The 22,107-nt window shown below is 43.1% G+C and overlaps 1 pseudogene; it reads right to left on the reverse strand.

Moving 5' to 3' along the window:
* Positions 1 to 12,582: 12,582 nt before the first annotated feature.
* On the reverse strand, positions 12,583 to 14,179 carry LOC136964479 (putative nuclease HARBI1; annotated as a pseudogene).
* Positions 14,180 to 22,107: the final 7,928 nt, after the last annotated feature.

The raw sequence follows: 22,107 nt of genomic DNA on the forward strand, positions 1-22,107 counted from the left end.
GCTCTCAGCTATATGCCAACGCCACCTTGTAGTCTCCCAGTCCAGACACTGCTCTGATAGCGTTGTCGTAGTCTCTTGCGGCAGACGCTTCCTGTGCCTGAGTCCTTTGGACTAGATGTCTTGCCCTCCATGACACTGGCAGACTGGCGGAAAGTCAAGCTTTAGATCAGCACATTAGCCGTGTCATTCGAATGCTTGCTCGTCCAGATAAGCCACGCCCCAGAGAAGTCAGCACAGAGCACCCAGTAGTTAAGCTCCTCTTGCGACAGTGGGACAAGTTGGAGCTGAAGGATGGTGTGCTGTACCGCAAGTGGCATAAACATGGCCTCCCGGCCTATCAGCTGGTGCTACCCCTGCAGTTTCGAGAGAGGGCGCTACAGGGCATACACGAGGATGTCGGCCACTTAAGCCCTGAGCGTGGCCTACACCTGGCCCGTGCACGATTCTTCTGGCCTGGCATGGCCAAAGCCATTGAGGAAAAATGCAGAACATGCGAGCGCTGCTTCCGAAGAAAGGCTGAGGCTCAAAAGGCTGCACCAATGGAAAGCATCACAAATACGTATCCACTGGAACTCATCTGTATGGATTACTTGTCGCTAGAACCTGATTGTCGTGACACAAGAAATATACTCATCATCACAGACCATTTCACAAAGTTCTCGGTGGCAATACCGACAAGAGATAAGAAAGCAAGGACAATAGCAAAGGCTCTATGGGAGAATTTCATTGTCCACTATGGATTCCCCAGTCGCCTGCTGAGTGATCAAGGCAGGGATTTCGAATCCAAAACTATCAAGGAACTCTGTGCAGTCATAGGAGCGACAAAAGTCCGTACAGGTTCAACAGAACGCTCCTGGGAATGCTTGGAACTTAAGAGGACAAAGAGAAGCATCATTGGAGGGATTATGTTAAGACCTTGGTGCACGCCTACAACTGCACAAGAAACGATACAACTGGATACTCACCTTACGAATTAATGTTTGGGAGACAACCCCGTCTCCCCATAGACTTTGTCCTCGGAATCAGTCCCGACCCTGACACTCACCCTACTCACTCAGAGTACGTCAAAAGCCTCCGTCAACGTCTCCAAAAAAGCTACTCTCTGGCCGGTGAAAGTGCACAAAAGACAAGAACAAGACTCGCTTCAACAAGACAGTTAGAGCTGCAAGACTCTTTACAGGAGATCGAGTCCTTGTCCGTAACGTCAACATAAGGGGTAAGCACAAACTGGCAGACAGATGGGAACAAAAGATTCATGTAGTGGTGAAACAGATTAAAGAAAGTTCTGTCAACGTGGTGAAATCTGAAACAGGTGACGGGCCACACCGAACTTTACACAGAGACCTCCTGTTGCCTTGTGGGTTTTTACCTGTGCAAGATGCTGACGAGCAGGACCCTGCCCCAAAGGCCAGGAGGATGAGACTCAGAACACAAAAGCCCCAAAACCATCCAGGATGTCCAGATGATTCAGAGAGTGAATCAGACAGTATGGATGAGTTTTACCCAGGAATACAGTCCCCAGACCTCATCATTCGGGGCCCTTTTACACTGGAAGACCATACACGTGAGCCGACGGAGCCACATGTTACGGATCCAAACCCTCCTGAGTTCCCCGAAAGTGATGCTCCATCTGTTGATAAGCCTTGCCCTGAGCTCAGTGACACTGCCCCTTCTGCCTGTGCAAACAGTCCGGAGTCAATGAATGCTCCTGCCCCGTCAGGCCCCACTCGGAGCCCAGACCAAGTGGTCACTGATATCCCTGAGCCAGAACTTTTCTGATCTTTAAGATGATGAGAGACCTGAAGAACAGCATGTAGAACAGCCTGAAGTCAGACGCTCAAGTAGGCTTAGACATCAGACCCACAAACTGACCTATGATGAATTAGGGCAACCACTAATCTTAGCCATTAGTTCCTTCTTTCAAAATGTAGAAACAGCACTCCTTCAGTCGCTACAGACCTCTGTTAGGCCTTAAACGCATGGAGAGACTCATGCGGTCTAGAGGGGGAGAGTGTAACCCTTGTTAGTTTCACTTGCTAGGATTGGATGAACCCTAACTCTAGTCACATTAGTATTAGTACTGGGTATTGTGAGACACTCACTAAGCCCTCCCCTTTTGCGTTCCCGCACTCGCACCATTAACGGAGAGACCCATACACAGAGCTAAGATCAAGATGTTGATGTGATTGGTGCCAAATAAGTGGCTTAGATAAAACATATAACTTTTTACGACAGACTACAAATAGAGACTGACTACAGGAAGATTTCGTACAAGAACTGTTGGTTTTATTTTGAACTTATCCTGGTGAGTTGATGTTGTCTAGCTATGATGTTAAAACGTTGTTAACACTTGGCTGAATGTTCACGGCAGATTACGTGTTGAATGAGGTTAATGGTAATTTAAACCAGTCAGGATAGGTGACAACTATTGCAAGTGTGATGTTCACTGTCATGAAATATGTCATAAACTTGTGTAATTGCCGTGTTATGTGCATGTAAACTGGCTGTGTTAGCCACATGGCTATGGTGCTGGGCGTGAATGGGCTGGGAGGCATATGTGGATGAAGGAGAGAAATACCTGTGTCTTTTGACATGGGTACACACTGTGTGTTCAAATTACGAAGTAATGACAGGGAGTGAATTGTTTGGTCCTAGTGTTGACAATGAAGTTCTGAAATGTGATTTTGCTAATCGCCACAAACGTGTCGGTTATCATCTCTCTAACTCAACCCAGATCTTTCCAATCTAGAGACGTGCGCGTTCACATAAAAGGGCGGTGTTTGCACCGTATGTCCAATCGCAAACATGGACAGAACAAGAGCCGCATATTTTACTCAGGAGGAGCAAACGATAATTATGGAAACTTATCAAACGCACAAACATACAATACAGGCAAAGAGTAACACAGTCGCGGCTGCCAAGTCAAGGAGAGAAAGCTGGCAGAAAATTGCAGACCCTGTTAATGCGTACGTTACATGACTTATTGATATCACTGGCCCAGGCACAAAATGTTAGCTAATTACACTGCGTTCCCTTACGTTAAACTTATGTTGCTGTAATATTTTAGTTGCAACCCTGCCAGTGCCAAACGGTCCTGGGAGCAAATAAAAAAACAAATATAAAAACATCATTCAAACCGGTAAGTAGCAGTGGGCAATACTTGCACTTATGTTAAGGCCAACAAGTACAAGGCTGAGTTGCCTGAGTCAGTCCCTTTTGTAGGATATTGGTATAAGAGCGTGTGCTAAATGACTAAATGTACAAAGGGCCTATAGAACAATTACATCGCTTGCAGCCAACAGGAAGAAAAGTGAGGTGAAGAAAACTGGAGGGGGCCCTCCTCCACAGGACTTCACTCCTGCCGAGGAGCTGGCCCTCTCCAGCAATCAGGGTCGCCCCATAATGGAAGGAGTGGAAGGGTGCATCTCTTCAGACCCTGGTGGCAGCAGATCCGACACCCAGGCATATGTACAGGGTATGTTTCAAGTAATCTATGTGACCATGTTCATTCAACAATTATTTATGAATATTGTAGGAGTGAAATGTATTACTGTTCTCTGTAGTGAAAGGAAATACAGTGGTGTTGCTGCCACCACCCACTGTCATCCCACAGTGCCATACAGAGGTAACAGTGAAACTAATAGTCATATGCCAGTATGTATGCCATATGTGGTTGCTGAATATTGATAAAATATGCCATTCACTTTCTCAGGTGGAGGCCCTAGATGAGGAAACTCTGTCAGCCTGCTCAGAGAATGCTTTGGGGGTACGCTTTTCAGTTTTTTACCACGTCCAATACAGATGCTGAGAGTGTGTGAACGTGTGGCTGTGATTGAAGTGTCTGTAATGACTTGCTAATGGTGGTGGTCAGAACATGAGACACAAGTCCTTAAATTGCTCATTTAAAATATGACTCAATTGATTAAATTGCTATGGTGTTAAACTCAGCAGGAAGAGGAACTTTTTCCTCCCCCTGAGCCTCCACCTCAAGGTCAAGCCAAAGACATGGGGTAAGCAATGAACCTTGAAACACAGTAATCAAATGGACACCTTCAACTTTCTCCAAGTGTGCCTTGCAAAGGAACAATGCTCTTTATTTGTTTCAGGTTGGAGCAGACAATGTGAGGGCCCTCTACAAGAGAACCCTGGAGCTCGATATTGAGCATAAGACTCTATTAATAAAAAAAACAAGGCTTCAGATTGAGAAACTTCAGTATGAGAAGAAGGTAGTACATGACTGAATGTATGAATGACTTACAATCAACTTACAGTTACACTGACATTCTTTTTCTGTGTTCCTAGGAAAGGGAGAACGCACGAGGAGGATTTATTTTGTTTCCTATGTTTTGGACTTTTTATACCTTTGTTGTGGCTTGTCCCAAATATTTCTCTTGTGCCTTAGTCCTTTGAGGGGGTTTTCAACATTTCTTTCTTTCAATGTTCTATTTATTGTTTGTGAAAATTGAAATAAATGTAAAAAAACATCAAAATTCAATGAAAGTAGTGAAATGATTTATTTAACTTGTGAAGAGCATTGCATGGTACCATACACGTTGTTCTTTTTGGTTTGAAATGTTTTGGTTGAAAGAAACCCCAATTTCTGATATAGAAATGATTAGAAAATGGGTCAAAGCAACCCAAATACAAAAGGGTTCAGGGAAGACACCCCAGTGAATAGGGATAACATATCAACATGAAACCTCCCCAGTTGATAACTAATATTAGGTCAAATATTGTTTTCAATACTAGTTTCCAGTAAATGTATGTTTCAATGAGCAAATGATGCATTAAGTTGTAAAATATTATATAATTTACATACATTTCCAGCACGGAAATCAGAACATTGGATGAAGACAGAATGCAAATCCTTGTTTCATTTTGTCACCATATTAAGAGTCCAAAGTTTTGTAGCGGGGTTCGCTCGTTTAAGATTAGCAATACTTAATTTATGATAAAGTATGTAGTTCTTGGGGGCACCACCTCTTATTGTTAAAGGGATAGAGGAAACCTTATTGAATAATATTGAAATAATAGCCTTCGTAATAATCAGTCTAATCTTAAGTAGTGAATTCTATGAAAGTAGAGCAGATCAGATAACGTGGGATAACGCGAGTATTATAAACAATGATTTATTTAAGGAAATGTAATTATAATGAACAAATACCAGAGAAGTTATAGGTTAGTTGAAAGTGAGTTGAGTTGAACTGTATACAGTAGGTCCTAAACTATGATGAGGGTTGGTACAAGGTGGTAGGTTGAGAGCGCGTGGGGAGGGGAGAGGAGAGAGAGAGAGAGAGATAGGCTTCTGGAGAACAATGGGAGAGTATGTTAACTAATCCTAACGAAAGTTAGGTTAAATCATTTGCAAACTAAAATCAAACGTAACAAATTAAATCACAATATGCCAATGTTCACAAGTAAGAAATGTAGCAATATCGCAGTTACTGTTGTCAGTTTGAAGAAGAAGAGTCAAGGTTCCGTTCGTCGTTGTCAAACGGTTAGAGCAAAGGAATCTTTCGTTCAAGTTCCTAGTGGTCCAGTGAGTTGCTGATTGAGAAGGATAGGTCAGATGTGTCGCGAACACTTCCGGTGAATCCTTGCGAAAAAGCGAGGATTGCTTGTGCGTCGAGGTTTTATAATCCTTGCGAAAGAGGGGTATCCTTTTGGAGGTGAACTCTTTGATTGGTCAGTTACTCCCACCTGGGCGTCCATCCTGAGATTGACGTATGGGTGTGAAGTGGTTGATAACTTTTCAGAGTTCAGCTATTTCAAATGTCCATGTATTGCTTATACTTCAAAATATAACAATACAACATTCATAAATGGTTTAGTTTGTAGATTCGAATCATTTTGATATCAAGATTGACTGATTTATCATAACAGGAAAGGAAGTTACATTAAAACATCAAATTATATCAACACAGCATTAAAGGGAAAGCATACATTATAACACATCAACTACTGTCATTGAAATAGTGTCCCTGAGCCATGTAGTCCTTGAGAATATGTTTGTAAATCCAGAAAAGTTAGTTCTTCCTTAAAATCCTTTGTCTCCATACTGTAAGGCCATTTTGGTCTACCTTCTGACCCCATGCTGGGCCAGAAGCTTTGAAGCTCCTGCTCTGGAGATAAGGACAAAGGGGGAAAACCCCCTTTCTCCTTGTCGGGGGTAGGGGAAAGGTGTGATGGTACGTGGTTTGTCTGTTGGCTCTGCTACATATCCCCCTGCTGGCAACGTCCGATGACTCGACGTCGTTGGGCTGTTGGCACGTAAGAAGAGCAGAGAAAAGACAAACACGACACTACGACAGCATTTCAACTGTAAACATTGGCATTAGTGGACACTAAACAATGTAGGAATCAATGGGCGCTAACTTGGGTCTTATTACTAAGTTTCTTAGAATGAAAGGAAAGAAAAGAGAGATAGAAGTGGAAGTGGGTGCCTTGACTTCCTGGAGTCATGGTCTTATTTGTCAGGGGCCAGAGAAGGTGGCTTATGCGGCGGTAGCTCTAAGGCATTCCTTTTGACAGTACCTCAAAGTAAATCATGTTGGGTTTCTGGTAACAGATTTAAGAAATAAAAATAAAAATATTGGTAGATTGGTGGAGCCATATTCGTCTTGTGACGGTGTTTGCCTATTATTTTGGTTTAAAGGAGGGTTTGTTTTTGTGACTTTGAGACACTTTGGTCAAGGCACCTGTTGTGCACCTGTTTCATCAGCAGTTTGACAGGGTCAGGTTGCTGGTATAAGGCCAGGCCAGGCCTCTGTGCATGGCCTGTTGTCCGCGAGTAGCGGTGTTTTCTTCCGGGGGTTGTGCCACCTTGTCACAGTTGGGGTGCTTCTTCTGGGATGCTTGTCGGCCATGGTAGGTTTTCCTACTTTCTGCACTCTCATCCAGTTGGCATCATGTGACTTATTTTGGACTTGTGATGCTTCTCGTCGCAGGTGGGTTTCTGATGGCACCCGACGGTCATGGCGTTGTGCTGATTCTCTTTGAACCTTGTGTCTCGATGGGTGAGTGGCGTAGCTCTGGGGCGGTCTGGAACGGCCATCTAACCCATGGATCGGGTCCTCTTCTGAGAGATGTGGATCAGACGTGGGATGTCCCCCCCCCTTCCACTGTGAAGACTGTGTTCTGGACTTCAGGGTGAGGCAGTGGATAGGGCTTCTTGACGTGGGTCCACATCTTGTTTCGTTTGAAGTCAATGAGGGGTTCCAGTCTGTTGAGTAGATCGTGTCCAATCAGCAGTTTTTCGGTCTCAAGCGGTGAGACATGGATGGGGTGGATTAGGGACATTTCCCCAAATGTTAGCTTCAAGTACAGTGTCTCTGTGACTGGAGCTTTGTTTTGGGTGAAGCTTGTGATGTTGAATTCACTATCTTCACTTTTAATCCATCTTCTGTTTGATCTGGCTATTTCTTTTAGCTGAGCGGCCAAGGTGGGTGCAATCAGGCAGATTTCTGCACCCGTGTCCAGCAATCCTTCGCAGGGCACTTCATCTTCAAGTGTGATGGGGACATAGCTTCGGTTAGCTCTTCCTTTTCTGGAAAGCTCACCCAGAAATGTGTGTAACTGTGGGGCTTGTTTGTGTGTTGTTGTTTCTGGAGGTTGTCTTCTTGTGGGTTTGTGGTGTTTTTGGGTCCTCTTCCCTTTCTTCCATCCAATGGGGAGCCTTTGAGGTGTGTTTTCCGTGTTGGGGCCTTCTAGTCATGCTGGGTCTGACGGATCCTTTTTGTTTGCTTCATCCAATTTTCTTAGTATGTCACTAAGGTTTTTCTTCATGATTTCTATGTTCTCTTCACGTTTTTCTTTTTGTTGATACTTTTGGGGTTTGTTTGTTTTGTTATAGTTGTCCTGGTGTCGTCCAGGGTTGTTGTGTTCGTTTTGGTACGGTGTGGGTCTTGTTGAGTGGTTTCTTGCATTATAGGAGGGTTGCTTGTAGGCGGGTCTGGGTTCGTAGGGTCTCTGGAGTTCTCTTCCTTCTAGTTGTAGGTGTGAGTCTGATTCCACCACATGGACATTTGAGTCTTGAGATCGATTATTGTTCGCCCATGATTTATATGCCATGTCTCTCAGCTGCAGAGCCGTCATGGTTTCCTGGTTCGCGAAGGTCGTCATGAAGGGTTTTATGGATTGGGAGAGGTTGTTGATGAACACTGACTTGAACATGGGAGTTTCTTCTCCTCCGGGTCGGTTTTCTGTTGCAAAATAGGTTTTCCGGAACCTCTCATAGAATGTCTTTGGGTTTTCGTTGGCCTTTTGTTTTGTGTGCAGGGCGGTAGTGCAGCAGGAGCCTTTACTTTCTGAGTGCCAAGCCTTGAGGGTCCGGCAAGCCATGTCATAGCTGTGGCGTTCTCCAGCTGGTTGCCTGTCAAGCAGGGCTCTGATTGAGCTGGAAGAGGTGCTCTTCAACAGGTACAGCTTGTCTGCGTCTGTAGCTCTAGGTAGGCGATCGAGATTAAAGTTCAGTTGTTCCAGATACATCACAATGCTCTGAGTGGGATTGTCTGGATCAAACTTTTCTATGTTCCTGCTCATTTTCAATAGCAGATTTAGTGACACTGCTGGTGGCAGGTCATGCATTTCCCATGCATTTTGTGGATAGGCTGAACGTGAGGGTTCATCATCGTTATCCCATCTGTTTGGGGCTGTGGTCTGAGCGTGTCGTTCAGGTTGGGATTGTAGTTCCATTTTCTGGTCCCGTTTCCTGCTCAGCTGTTCCGCATCTTCTGGTCTCCTTCTTCCGTCATTGTTTGGATCATCTATGGGCTGGATTGTGGCGGTCGCTTTGTACAGCTTTTGAAGGGTAGATAGTTGTTCAGTTCTTGCTTCAAGTAACTCGTCCCTCATCATCCCCCGATCAGCTGTGGCGTGCGCGAGATCTTGGTACAGGAGTTGGATTTTTGTGTGGAGAGCGTGGCATTCTTCTTTTAAGTGGTCGTAGTCTGCTATTTTTCCATTAGTTTCGTCCAATACCTTCTCTGTGTTTTTCAGTAGTGATGCTGAGTCCTTGTTGCTTTTCTGAACCCCCTGCATTTCTTTTTTCAGTTCTTCCAGTTCCTCAGCTAGGCCGCTGGCTTCCTGTTGCAGTGTCTCCCGTAATTCTTGTTCCTTTTCCTTAGCCATGAGGGCATTCCTGATGGTACTTTCGTGTTGCGTTAGCTGTGTCTTAGCTCTTTCCAGTTCTTCCGCTAGGCCGTTGGCTTCCTGTTCCAGTCGTTCCCGTTCTCTTTCTTTCGCTTCAAGGGCATCTTTGAGGGTTATTTCCTGTTGTATTAGCTGTGTTTCCTGTTCCATTAGCTGTGCTTTAGCTCTATCCAGTTCAACAGCCAGGTCGCTGGTTTCCTGTTCCAATCGTTTCCTGTGCTCTTGTTCTCTTTGTGCAGCCTTGAGAGCATCCTCTCGATCCTGGAGAGCCTGTGTCCATTGTGTGTTGACTTTTGTTATTGATAACCTGAGTAGTGCAGCATAGTTGAGACCGAGGCTGGATAGGCACTTGACAATTTGGGATTTGCTCAATATTTGGCCTACATTTTCTATGACCACTTCTTGAGTTTTCCTGGTGATCATATCGAAATTTAGATCGGTCAGCGTTTCCACATATCTTGGGTTTTCTTTCTTGGATAGGTGGACAATCAGTTTCTCAGCTTCCGTGAGGTGAGACATGTTTGGTTCGGCTACTGGAAGTTATTAACACAATGCTATTGTGATAATGTTGATAGGCACTTTAGTTTTGTAGTGGTTTTCTTTTTGTTAAAAAGATATATATTTCTCCTTTTTTTTCTTTCTTTACAAATTAATATTAAAATTAAAATCAGAAGTTAATATTCAAAGATTAACAATCAAAAACTGAGATTAATATTCAGAAATTAAAATTAATATTAAAGTCACCATCCAGGATCAAAGATTCAAATAAATTATTTATTCTTTTAGGCCTATATTAAATCTTAATTTCAGTAATCTTGTTATATTATCTATAAACGATTAGAGAATTTAGATTGAGTAGCTGTTGATTTGTTTTAGCCTAAACTGGACTGAGAAAGTACAATGTATTTAAATACTATAGCACATTAAGTTAGCCGGTTTAGCTTGTAGAATCAAACAGATAATGAACCAAATTGTTGCTGCATCTATAATGTAGCTTTAAATTGGGCAAGGGTTTTACATTCACCTCGAATTGAATGCACAAACAGTGAAGCTTCTTTTCGAAAAGCTAGTTTATCAATTTAGGAATTGTTTAACAATATTGTGGCAGTACAGGCTGCGTTGTTCGGCTACTTCCAAACAAAAGTCCTTTTGGACTGATCGCAGATAGAGTGGGCAAACTAAAAATAATACACTTTACGTTTAATTATTATTTAGCGATTGTTGTTAAAGTTGGATATTGATGAGGGGTAAATAGAATTACAGTTCAGTATGGTCAACAGCGCCGATATTCTGACAACTTCCACTTTTAAGTGCGCGGAATGAAATTCAAATTACAGGTCTTTGTTGACGAAAGGTAACTATTTCCGGTTAAGCAACAATAAAGGTCCTTAAATAAGCAGCTTCTCCTGTCTCAATAATTATTTTACTGTTACTTTACTGATTCTAGAAGTTGAGTGTTTACATTAATGTTGAATTACATGCAAAACAAAGTGAAGCTTTTTCCAAAAAGCTAGGTTAATCAATTTACCAATTGTTTAACAAGGTAGAAGCATATAGCTTAATGTAGAGAACTGCGTAGTCTCCTTCAAAATCAAAGTCCTTTTGGACTGATCAATGTCTGTTATCTTCCTCTAACTAGACAATGGCAACTTATCAGTTGCTTGGTTGATTTACTCAACCCAAATGGCCAACACTACTATAATACACCTTTTCGAAGCGTGTATGGTACCAATATAAGTAGTGGTTATGACTCGTTAAAAGGTTCTTATGGCTTCTCTTGGAAGCGCTGCCTTGTAGATTTTACAAAATGAAATGAGACGGGTCGCAGTGTCGCTGCGCACGCGCGTACCTCCGCTCAAATGTAGCTTCAGAAGCTAGATAGCTACCATACAATCCTCCAGTTGTCTTGACAAAGCCAATTCAATGAGTACACAGCACAGTATTCAAACAGTGTTTAAAACCGTAGCTATCTGGGGGAATAGTTAAATACAACGGAGCGTTAATTTAACCAGTTATAGATCGCTCATTTCAATCTGTTTCAAAGCCTCGTACGGGGCTCCAATATGTAGCGGGGTTCGCTCGTTTAAGATTAGCAATACTTAATTTATGATAAAGTATGTAGTTCTTGGGGGCACCACCTCTTATTGTTAAAGGGATAGAGGAAACCTTATTGAATAATATTGAAATAATAGCCTTCGTAATAATCAGTCTAATCTTAAGTAGTGAATTCTATGAAAGTAGAGCAGATCAGATAACGTGGGATAACGCGAGTATTATAAACAATGATTTATTTAAGGAAATGTAATTATAATGAACAAATACCAGAGAAGTTATAGGTTAGTTGAAAGTGAGTTGAGTTGAACTGTATACAGTAGGTCCTAAACTATGATGAGGGTTGGTACAAGGTGGTAGGTTGAGAGCGCGTGGGGAGGGGAGAGGAGAGAGAGAGAGAGAGGCTTCTGGAGAACAATGGGAGAGTATGTTAACTAATCCTAACGAAAGTTAGGTTAAATCATTTGCAAACTAAAATCAAACGTAACAAATTAAATCACAATATGCCAATGTTCACAAGTAAGAAATGTAGCAATATCGCAGTTACTGTTGTCAGTTTGAAGAAGAAGAGTCAAGGTTCCGTTCGTCGTTGTCAAACGGTTAGAGCAAAGGAATCTTTCGTTCAAGTTCCTAGTGGTCCAGTGAGTTGCTGATTGAGAAGGATAGGTCAGATGTGTCGCGAACACTTCCGGTGAATCCTTGCGAAAAAGCGAGGATTGCTTGTGCGTCGAGGTTTTATAATCCTTGCGAAAGAGGGGTATCCTTTTGGAGGTGAACTCTTTGATTGGTCAGTTACTCCCACCTGGGCGTCCATCCTGAGATTGACGTATGGGTGTGAAGTGGTTGATAACTTTTCAGAGTTCAGCTATTTCAAATGTCCATGTATTGCTTATACTTCAAAATATAACAATACAACATTCATAAATGGTTTAGTTTGTAGATTCGAATCATTTTGATATCAAGATTGACTGATTTATCATAACAGGAAAGGAAGTTACATTAAAACATCAAATTATATCAACACAGCATTAAAGGGAAAGCATACATTATAACACATCAACTACTGTCATTGAAATAGTGTCCCTGAGCCATGTAGTCCTTGAGAATATGTTTGTAAATCCAGAAAAGTTAGTTCTTCCTTAAAATCCTTTGTCTCCATACTGTAAGGCCATTTTGGTCTACCTTCTGACCCCATGCTGGGCCAGAAGCTTTGAAGCTCCTGCTCTGGAGATAAGGACAAAGGGGGAAAACCCCCTTTCTCCTTGTCGGGGGTAGGGGAAAGGTGTGATGGTACGTGGTTTGTCTGTTGGCTCTGCTACAGTTTCTACAGAGGGCACTCTGGATATCTTTCATCACTCCATAATCCGAATATGGTGGCAACATTAAATACATTTATATTTAGTCATTTAGCAGACGCTCTTATCCAGAGCGACTTACAGTAAGTACAGGGACATTCCCCCAGGGCAAGTAGGGTGAAGTGCCTTGTCCAAGGACACAAATAAAATCTACATAGCTCAAATGCTATGGAAGCAAAATAGCCCAACTGAAAAGTAAAAGGTAAAGAATGCCGCTACATGACTAAATGTAAAGAAAAATGGCTAAAGAAAAATGGCTTAGCCTGTCTCCCCTTAAACAAAAAACTGCCGTGTTATAGCGTCTCTCACGGCCCTGCCAGTAGGGTAGTCGAGGGTGATGGGGTCTACCACATCTGGGGGTTGCTGGCTGACAGGTGGGGCTCTCTCCCTTATTATGGAGGCCACATTGTGGAGCACGACACAGGCTGTCACCACTTGACAAGCCCGGTCTGGGGCCACTCGGAGGCCACGCAGGCAGTTGAAGCGTGCTTTCAGGATGCCAAAGGTCATCTCTATCTTGACCCTTGTCCTGCTAAGGGCCACATTAAAGGCATTCTGTGGCCGTGTGTTGGGGTCAGGATAGGGGGTCATCAAAAAGGGCTGGCAGGTGTACCCTCGGTCCCCTACCAGCAATCCACTGTAGAGCCCTGAAGAAGAAAATTAATATTAGCATAATCGGTATAACAAAATGCAATACAAAATGTTAGTTACAATTGCCATACCTTGCTCTAGTCTGTGGCACAGTGCAGACTCCCTAAAGATCCGTGAGTCATGGACTGACCCAGGCCACTTTGCCTCAATGCTGGTCACCATGCACTGATGGTCACAAGTCATCTGCAAAATAATCTTGTGTTAGAATCCATCCACATAACAGCATTAACGTGAGGGAAACATCAATGTGCATTAGAAGGACTAAAGGAGGATCCTCCTTTACCAGTATAACCAAACATGTGTAGCCTGTCCTTTATGCTTTACCTGAACGTTGATGCTGTGGAATGACCTGCGATTTATGAAGTCGCCTTCATTCTCCCCCAGCGATGCAGCAGTGGGGATATGGGTGCAATCGATTGCCCCAATCACCCTTGGGAAGCCTAAAGAGTTTGATGAATTTCAATATTATTATATATATATATATATTTCATATGCAAGATTATTTATAGATGAAGTTTAAATTTAAGGGAATATTTACCTGCTATTTCATAAAAGCCCTCTTTCATTGTCTGCGTGGGCAGGTGCCCTGGGAACACAACAAATGTGTCCACGTGTGCCGTTAGAGCAAGCACCACCTTGCGAATAGCGCGGCAGACCGTGTTTTTACTAAGGTTCTCCGCATCACCCACACTGTACATGAAAGTACCCGTTGCGGAATACCGCAACGCTACGCATACAGTCTGTGGGACTGTGAGCGCACGACTTTGATGTGTCGCATTTGCAACATACGGCTCAAGAAGCTGGCAAAGATAGGTCATTCCCTAAGCTGAAAATCTATATCTTTCATAAAGATGGTCATCATGGAATGCCAACGGGTTTTGCCGGTCTCTAAAAGTTCTGGCTCTTCTGAGCGCACCTCTCACTATCCGCGCATCAAGCTCCACGGGGTCTTCTACGAACGGTGACGCCATTATCCTCTCAAGAATGAGTTAGTGGGCGGGGTTTTTATACCGGTTGATCTCTGATCTCCAACTTAATCTGCTCCCGACCAGGTTAGCCGTTCAGCATGTGTTACCATGGCGATCTACCCCGGTAACAAGTGATCCTCCGTCGTAGTACAGAAAACCCTGGGTTGAACCTGAAGTTACTACTTTTGCTAACGCCAAATCTTGATTCGTAGTATAGGCCCCTGATTGGTTTGCTGTTGTTATCGTGGGTTGGGGTGGATATCTTGATATAATTAATCAGAATCAGAATCAGAATGGGATTTATTCGCCATGAAAGTAAGCACTACTGCAGTCCTCCTATACGAGCCTAGAGATAAGATACCCCTGAGTGAATCTAGTGACAGATATTTTAGAGTTTCTTTGATAATAGTGTCTACCCAGAGTCTCTTTGTAGACACTGGGTTACACAAGCAATAATAATATATTTCACGGTGAGTACAATAATTTTAAGACAGTTACAACAAACCAACAAGAGCAACAAGTTTCACAATAAGAATGCTTTTATAGGATCAGTTAGCATCACATAATGGTGTTCAAATGATTTGGCAGTAACAGAGAGTGGGGTGGATGTGTATTTAATATGTGGGGAAAGAAGCAAACCTGTCCCACCACCTCGTCTGGTTGAGCGGGGTGAGTGAAAGAAAGAGTGGTTGACGGAGAGAGCAGCTGGAGTTGCAGTGTTCTCTGGGCAGATCCATGTCTCTGTCAGCGCAATGGCGTGAAAGGAGCATTGGATACAAACGCCGGGATGAAGTCTGCCTATAGAAAGAGAGAGGGCAGGTGGAGAAGATCTGGATAGGTAGCTAAGATTAGAAGTGGACCGTATATACTTTGTGACATATCTACGTCTATGTCTGCGAGTGGTGTAATGAACGGGAATGCTGAAGAAACACATGCTAGCTATGAATATGTTCTAGATGGATTAGAATACAAATGGGGTTATACTTATCAGAAGAGGTGATCCGGCCTCGTCGGCCATCCTCGGTGGACTCCCGCAGGTAGACTCCCTGTCTTTGTTCGACCATTACACAATCAAGTGTGCACCGCAACACTTGATTGTGTAATGGTGTCCCAGCTTTTGCCGTCAAAGGTTAATTCTATATGTTCTACAGCTCTCAGCCTGCTTCTTAATACAGTAACTAGACTCAAACTTCCCTTCTTACCAAATAGGCTGTCCTGATACACGCTTTTTCTCAGCCTCACAATTGCAACTATATGTTGACAGAAGTTGGGGTGCACTGTCATTCTATAATGCACACACCTGTCCTAATCTATAATGTCAAGTAAGCACCAGCACCTCCTATAAATAAGCCTTTATGCTAATATTACTAATAGCCACCAGTTTGCACTCTAATCCCAGGAACAATAAAGCAGTGGCCTTGAAACTGAGTAACAATATGCCCATGTTTTAGCCTCTGTAATGCTTTAAGATCAATCTCATTGACTTCTGTTTAAACAACTTTGAACCAGGAACTATTGGTGCATAAAGTTATTTAACACGCACACAATTTCTAGCAGTTACATGTACACAAAATGTACACAGTCACTAGATCTAACACACACACACACACACACACACACACACACACACACACACACACAGGTCAGTAGTTTATTTATTTATATGTGTGTTTAGGTGTGTGTGTGTGGGGGGGGGGGCTCACATGGATGAGATTGAAGTGCAAGAGAGCTGAGGCCTGTTCCATAAAGCGAGTTTACCGAATAAGCCAGACTTATGTCGGTTAGTCGGACTCATTTTTAGTTCATTCGGTTCCATAAAGCTAACTCAACGTAGTTAAAACTTGGTAACTATGGCAACTTAGGCTGCGAAACTAGTCTGGTCCAGGGCAGGCTAACTGTCAGGCTTAGCGTGACTTGGTGCTTAACCAGACCTTCCTGTAGCACTGACCCAACGGGAAAACAATGATTTATTCTAATTTTCTTATTCTCGTCAGTTCAATATGTTCAACATTGATAGAAAATCAACTTAAATAGCTTACATAGGCTACAACATTTAGCTTAATGCATTAAACGATGATGAACAATGATTTGATACACGCCACGTTAAACGTAGCCTAGCCTATGGCTAGCCTAGTTTGTGATTTCAAATGTTTAGGCATCAGGCATAGTCCTATCTCAATCTAAATTATGCGAGTATAATTATCATAGCTATATAGTTAACAGTAGTCTACAATTGCAAAACAAACCAAAAACCATAGGCTACATCTATATCCTCCATTTTCCCGACACAACCATGTTAAAAAGTTAGGCTACTGGGTTGATTAATAGGCTACTTATTTAAAACAATATCAAAAAAGTAAATTTACATGTTTTTAGAGGATGTTTTACCTCTCGGGCTGCTTAAGAATAGGGTGCACGTACAATTAGCTTGACTACTTAAATCTGACTTGAATTGGTAGGACTGCATGAGCTGAAATTGTCCTTTATGGAACCGCTTTAGCCCCGCTTGACTTGTTAAGCTAATTCAAGTCTGGTTTGGGAATTTAAGTCCAACTTATTTGAGCGGCCTTTATGGAACAGGCCCCAGGTGTGCAAGGTTAATAATGTGTTATTTGTTTTATTTTTACAATAATTAAAACTACATACTGTAAACATTTTAAGGTGCGCCCAATCGGCACCCCCTTGCAACCTGATGCCCTAGGCGACCGCCTACTTTGCCTATGCCTAAAAATACCCCTGGCCACAGCCTCTATAGCGATGAGTTCAGAAAGTGCAAAAGGAAAAGAACATCATAGGTTGCAGACAACAAACCACGTCAAGTAATTCTGACAAATACTGTTCTTAGTTCCATACAGTAATCAGTTGAACAAATGGCATCCTTTTTGGAATTATATGACACCTCCGTTTGTTATTTACTGGACATCATCAAGGTGTGACCCATTTGGAAAAATTACCATTTTGATGCAATTATGAAATTCACTGACACCCTAAAATGGTCTGACAAAATCTCTGAAATTCATCTAGACATCACAGAATGAACAACAAGTAATGGGTTGAACGTATAGGCCTGCATATCAAAAGTTATGTCACGATTCCTTCAAATCCTGTTAACAGTCAAAGTTGCGCAGCTTCCTCCAGTGGCGGGACAGAACAGCCTGCCATCACCCTCTGTCAGATTTTCCCGAAATTGCCCGTCCTCCAGCCACCAGTATTAAAACATGGGCTGCTTCTTCATCTCACCCATACCTGACACTCCCAGATATAATCCCACACTGAATATGTAGAATCGAGATTGAGGTTAGGAGTGACCAGATTAGAAAAGGTGAGGGATTTTACTGTTCAAATGATTATTATTTTCTAAAGTAAAAATGATAACATGCAAATAATATATTACATGTGATTTTGATAAATGACAGCTAATGAAAAACCAAAATTTAGTATCTCAGAAAATTTGAATATTGTGAAAATAATATTGAAGACTCATGGTGTCACACTCTAATCAGCTAATTAACTCAAAAGACCTGCAAAGGGTTCCTGAGCCTTTGAATGGTCTCTCAGTTTGGTTCAGTAGGCTACACAATCATGGGGAAGACTGCTGACTTGACAGTTGTCCAGAAGACGACATTGACAACCTGCACAAGGAGGATAAGACACAAAAGGTCATTGCTATAATTGCTAGATCCTGCTCGCCAGACTTTCTGAGATGGGCATCACTGGCACTGCACTCCAGTGGATCTCATCCTACCTGTCGGGAAGATCCTACCATGTCTCCTGGGGAGGAAAACTGTCAGGCCCTCGCCAGCTCTTCACTGGTGTCCCACAGGGCTCCGTCTTTGGACCCCTCCTCTTCTCTCTGTACACCACCTCATTTGGACCAATCATCACCTCCCATGGCTTCTCCTACCACTGCTACGCTGACGACACGCAGCTGTACCTGTCGTTCCCCCTGACCGATCCGGGGATCTCAGCTAGGATTGAGGCCTAGCTCACAGACATCTCCGCCTGGATGACCGAGCACCACATCCAGCTGAACCTCGCCAAAACAGAACTCATCATCCCGGCCAAACCCTCCATCTCCCACGATCTCTCAAACACCCTGGGATCTGCGACGGTGACCCCTTCATCCTCTGCCAGGAACCTCGGGGTGACCATGGATGACGAGCTCTCCCTCACAGCCCACATCGCTGCAGTCTCCCGGTCGTGTAGATTCACCCTCTACAACATCCGGAAGATCAGGAGATACCTGTCTGAGCTCTCCACCCAGCTGCTAGTCCAAACACTTGCAGTGTTCCACTGGCTACCCATCACGGCACCGCATCAGATTCAAGACCCTGGTACTGACCTTCAGAGCAGTGAACGGGACTGCACCCGACTACATCAATTCTCTCCTGCAGCCTTACACCCCCACCCGCCACCTACGGTCTTCCTCAGACAACCGCGTGGTGGTCCCACCGCTCAAGAGCGCCCAGTCCCAACACAAGCTCTTCTCCTGTCTGGCCCCCCAGTGGTGGAACCAACTCCCCACCTCCATCAGAGACACTGACTGTCTCCCCACCTTCAAGAAAAGGCTCAAGACGCACTTGTTCCGGGAGTAACCATTCCTAACGGTACTTAGGAATGGTTTGCTGGACCCCATGTTAGTTTCCTCAAGGATGACAATGACTCTTGCTTAGAGTTTTGCTGCCCTTGTTGGTGTTGATTTTTTATTTATTTTTTACTGTTGCTTGCTTTTCTACAGGTACACTTGCACTTATAGCAATTCATGTTGTTTAATTGCAACTTGTTTAACTACATGCTCTTGTGGTTCTTCCCTTTGGCACTTATTTTTGGTTGTTCACAATATGTGCTTCATGTTTTGGCTACCCGCAATGTTTTTGGGGCTATCTTGTTGTTATTATCAGTGACCTATGCACTTTGTAAAGCTCTTTCTTGGAAGTCGTTTTGGTAACTGGATAATAAAATAAGACGTTTCTCCTAAGGCAAGCATTGTCAGATTTGGTCCAAGCTCAAACAGCTGTAATTAGGGTTCCTCCGGTAGGAGGGAACCTATTTTTTTGTTAGTATTCCTATTATTATTATATTTCTCTGTTAAATGGCTCAATAAGTTGACCCGATTTTTTCAAATTTGGCCCAATGATTCAACAGGTCACTCACTACTCCCAGACCGCTAATGGCCCATGTACGCCCATAGGTGGCGCTATAAGCCACGCCCAAAGTCTACGTGATTTCCCCAGCGCCCCATTATTCCAAAATGGCTGAAAATTGGTATACATGCCTTATTTCTCATGGGGAACAAAAAAGCCTCAAGAACTGAAAAAGGTCCGCCATGATAGATTTTGCTGTACTGTCCAAATTTGGTACAACCTTCAAAACCCTTCTCCTCATGAACCATAGATCCAATCGACTTGAAAATTGTTACAGATGTGTAGAACACATGTCTTTCTATAGGGTGAAATTGAATAAGGAATGCAATACAAAATGGCTGAAAGAAGTGTATTTATGTAAATGTCCACATTGCCACAATATCTTTGTGTTAATAAATCAAATATAATTTTGACTGATAGAGTTTCAAACCTTTGTGCCTTCAAGATGACATCATTCTGAAGTACCATACGGAATTTCACCTTGATATGTCAAATATGATTGAATTCAATTGAATTGCTCCACTGCGCGCGTGCTGCAAATTCTCAGACTCATCCTGCCCCTTGACACTAGGGTGACCACCTGTCGCGCTTTGCGTTGTGTCGCACAGCATTTTCACCCCTTGTCCCGCACGTCCCATATTGAAAATGCTGTGCGATACAGCGCAAAGCGGGACAGGTGGTCACCCTACTTGACACACGCGCGAGCTTGGCGAGACGCACACACATCCTTTCTGGAAATTGTGTGCTGACCAACCCCCCACCCTCGGTTTTTAGCCCCTGTTTCATTTCGCTTCCAATCGCAGCTCGCCTTTACGAATATAAATTATTTTTCGGCGGCCATTGTTGTTTTCAACTGGAATCGCTTGATGTGTTGGAGGCAGACACGTTCGGTAAGTCCTATTTTTACACATTTTAAGCTAGAATCAATGATTGGGTTCGTGAAAGTACACCACTCTTGAATTATGGTGAAGGTTTTAGCACTTTTAGACCTTTAGATCGTGAGTCTGAAGTGACGGAAAACCGAACTCGAAAAGTAGCTACTGTAGCTCTAGCTTTTTTTCTCTGTTTTTAATTAGTGAATCATTTTGCATCTCGGCGAATTGTTCATCAAAAAGGTTGAGGAGGGCAGCCTTTAGGAGAAAAAGTTCCCCACAGACCTGTCGGCTCAGAATTTTGATTTGGGGCGTGAAAGTCTTTGTAATAAGCCTATGCGCCAGGGAGACCGCATAGGCTTAGGCGGCAGCCATGTTTTGTTGGCGTCATGTTCATAAGTTCACCATTTTACAGTTAGGTCTACACGAAAAAGGTCGAAGAGGGTAGCCTTTAGGAGATGTGGGAATTGTGCTTTTAGCTAGATGCGCCGATTATTTTTGTGATTTGTGGACTTGCAATTGGAGTGATACTGCGTCCATTGGAGTGATACATTGTTTTGACGTTAGCCTCAGAGTCAAGCTCGGCTCGCCCACTGGCAGTGTGTAAACAATTGTATTTCACTCAATTCTACTCCAAAAATGTCAGGGAGGACTGCTTTTTGTAGACAACGGCCTGCTAAAGATAGCCAGTATATCTGATTTTTCAAGGCGAGCCTGTTTCATTCGTCATATGCCCTGAGAAAGCGCCCTACGTTAGCCAGGCTAGTTTTGCCAATTTCAGTAAGTCAGGCTATTTAAAGGTCTCTGAAAGTCAGAATCACTGTTTACAGGCAAAGGTCGAGCTGGTCCTTTGTCAGATGTGTATATATTGACCAGTTTAGAGCTAAATACTCTTGCCAGAGCCTGGAATCAAACCCGTGTTTTGAGTGACTTTGCATGGGTCTCCATCAGGTCAACACATTTGGATTAAAGTTCAAGTAATGCCACTGCATTTCACAGTCAAAACTGTAGTTTATGTCAAGTGTAGATGGATGTAATTGAACTGACATGGATCCTTCACTTTTACAGGTCTGGAGGGTCATGCAGAGGGCTGCTCAACAGAGTTCAATAGAGGATGCTGAGAGCAACAACAGAGAATGCTGAGAGCATCACAGACCCCTTGCTGGACTATCCCTCACTACTGCTTTTTTGAGGAAATTGATGAAAAAGGACAAACCTTTTTCATCAATTTCATCAAAGCATTTTTTACTTGGATGAAAGTCTAAATGTTTAATCCTTTCCATGTCCCAGTATGCCAAGCTGCTGACTTTGAGTGTCATAAGTGATGAAACCAGTTCAAGTGATATACTTTTGATCTGAATCCAATGATTATTCATCTGAATAAAAACCACTCAAGAGAAGTACTGCTTCTTTATTAATAGTATTTATGTATATATAATTGCGCAGCTCCCCCTGTCAATGATCTAGCACCTCCTCAGCACTTGTATTAAAAATTCTCTGGTGCCGTCCCTGCCCAGGGTTGATTGTAACTGGTGTTGGAAAACACATGTAGTAGGGCAGAATAGAGGGACTGGGCAAAGGGTGCTGGTGTGGAAAGTCCCCAAAAACTGTGCAGAATGGGCAGAAAATATTAGATGACATTGTATCGAGGCCCAATTGGAGAAGAAGCCATAGGATATTTACAATTGTAGTAGGCCATTAGATCTGTTTTAAAAGTTCAGGGGTTAATTTGTTGGATATGAAGCCCCCATCCTCCACTCCAGAGACAGTTGGTGACAGAGAGGTGCAGACATTAAGTTAAACATAGTCATGCGTTAAGAGTAGAGTAAAAAATACAGATCCCCCCCTTTCTGAATAAAGTTCGACTGATCTGATTTGTTGATTTCTGTTGGTATGAAAACCAGTTTAGCCAAGC

Source organism: Osmerus mordax, chromosome 20, assembly GCF_038355195.1.
Source record: "Osmerus mordax isolate fOsmMor3 chromosome 20, fOsmMor3.pri, whole genome shotgun sequence".
Taxonomy (NCBI): domain Eukaryota; kingdom Metazoa; phylum Chordata; class Actinopteri; order Osmeriformes; family Osmeridae; genus Osmerus; species Osmerus mordax.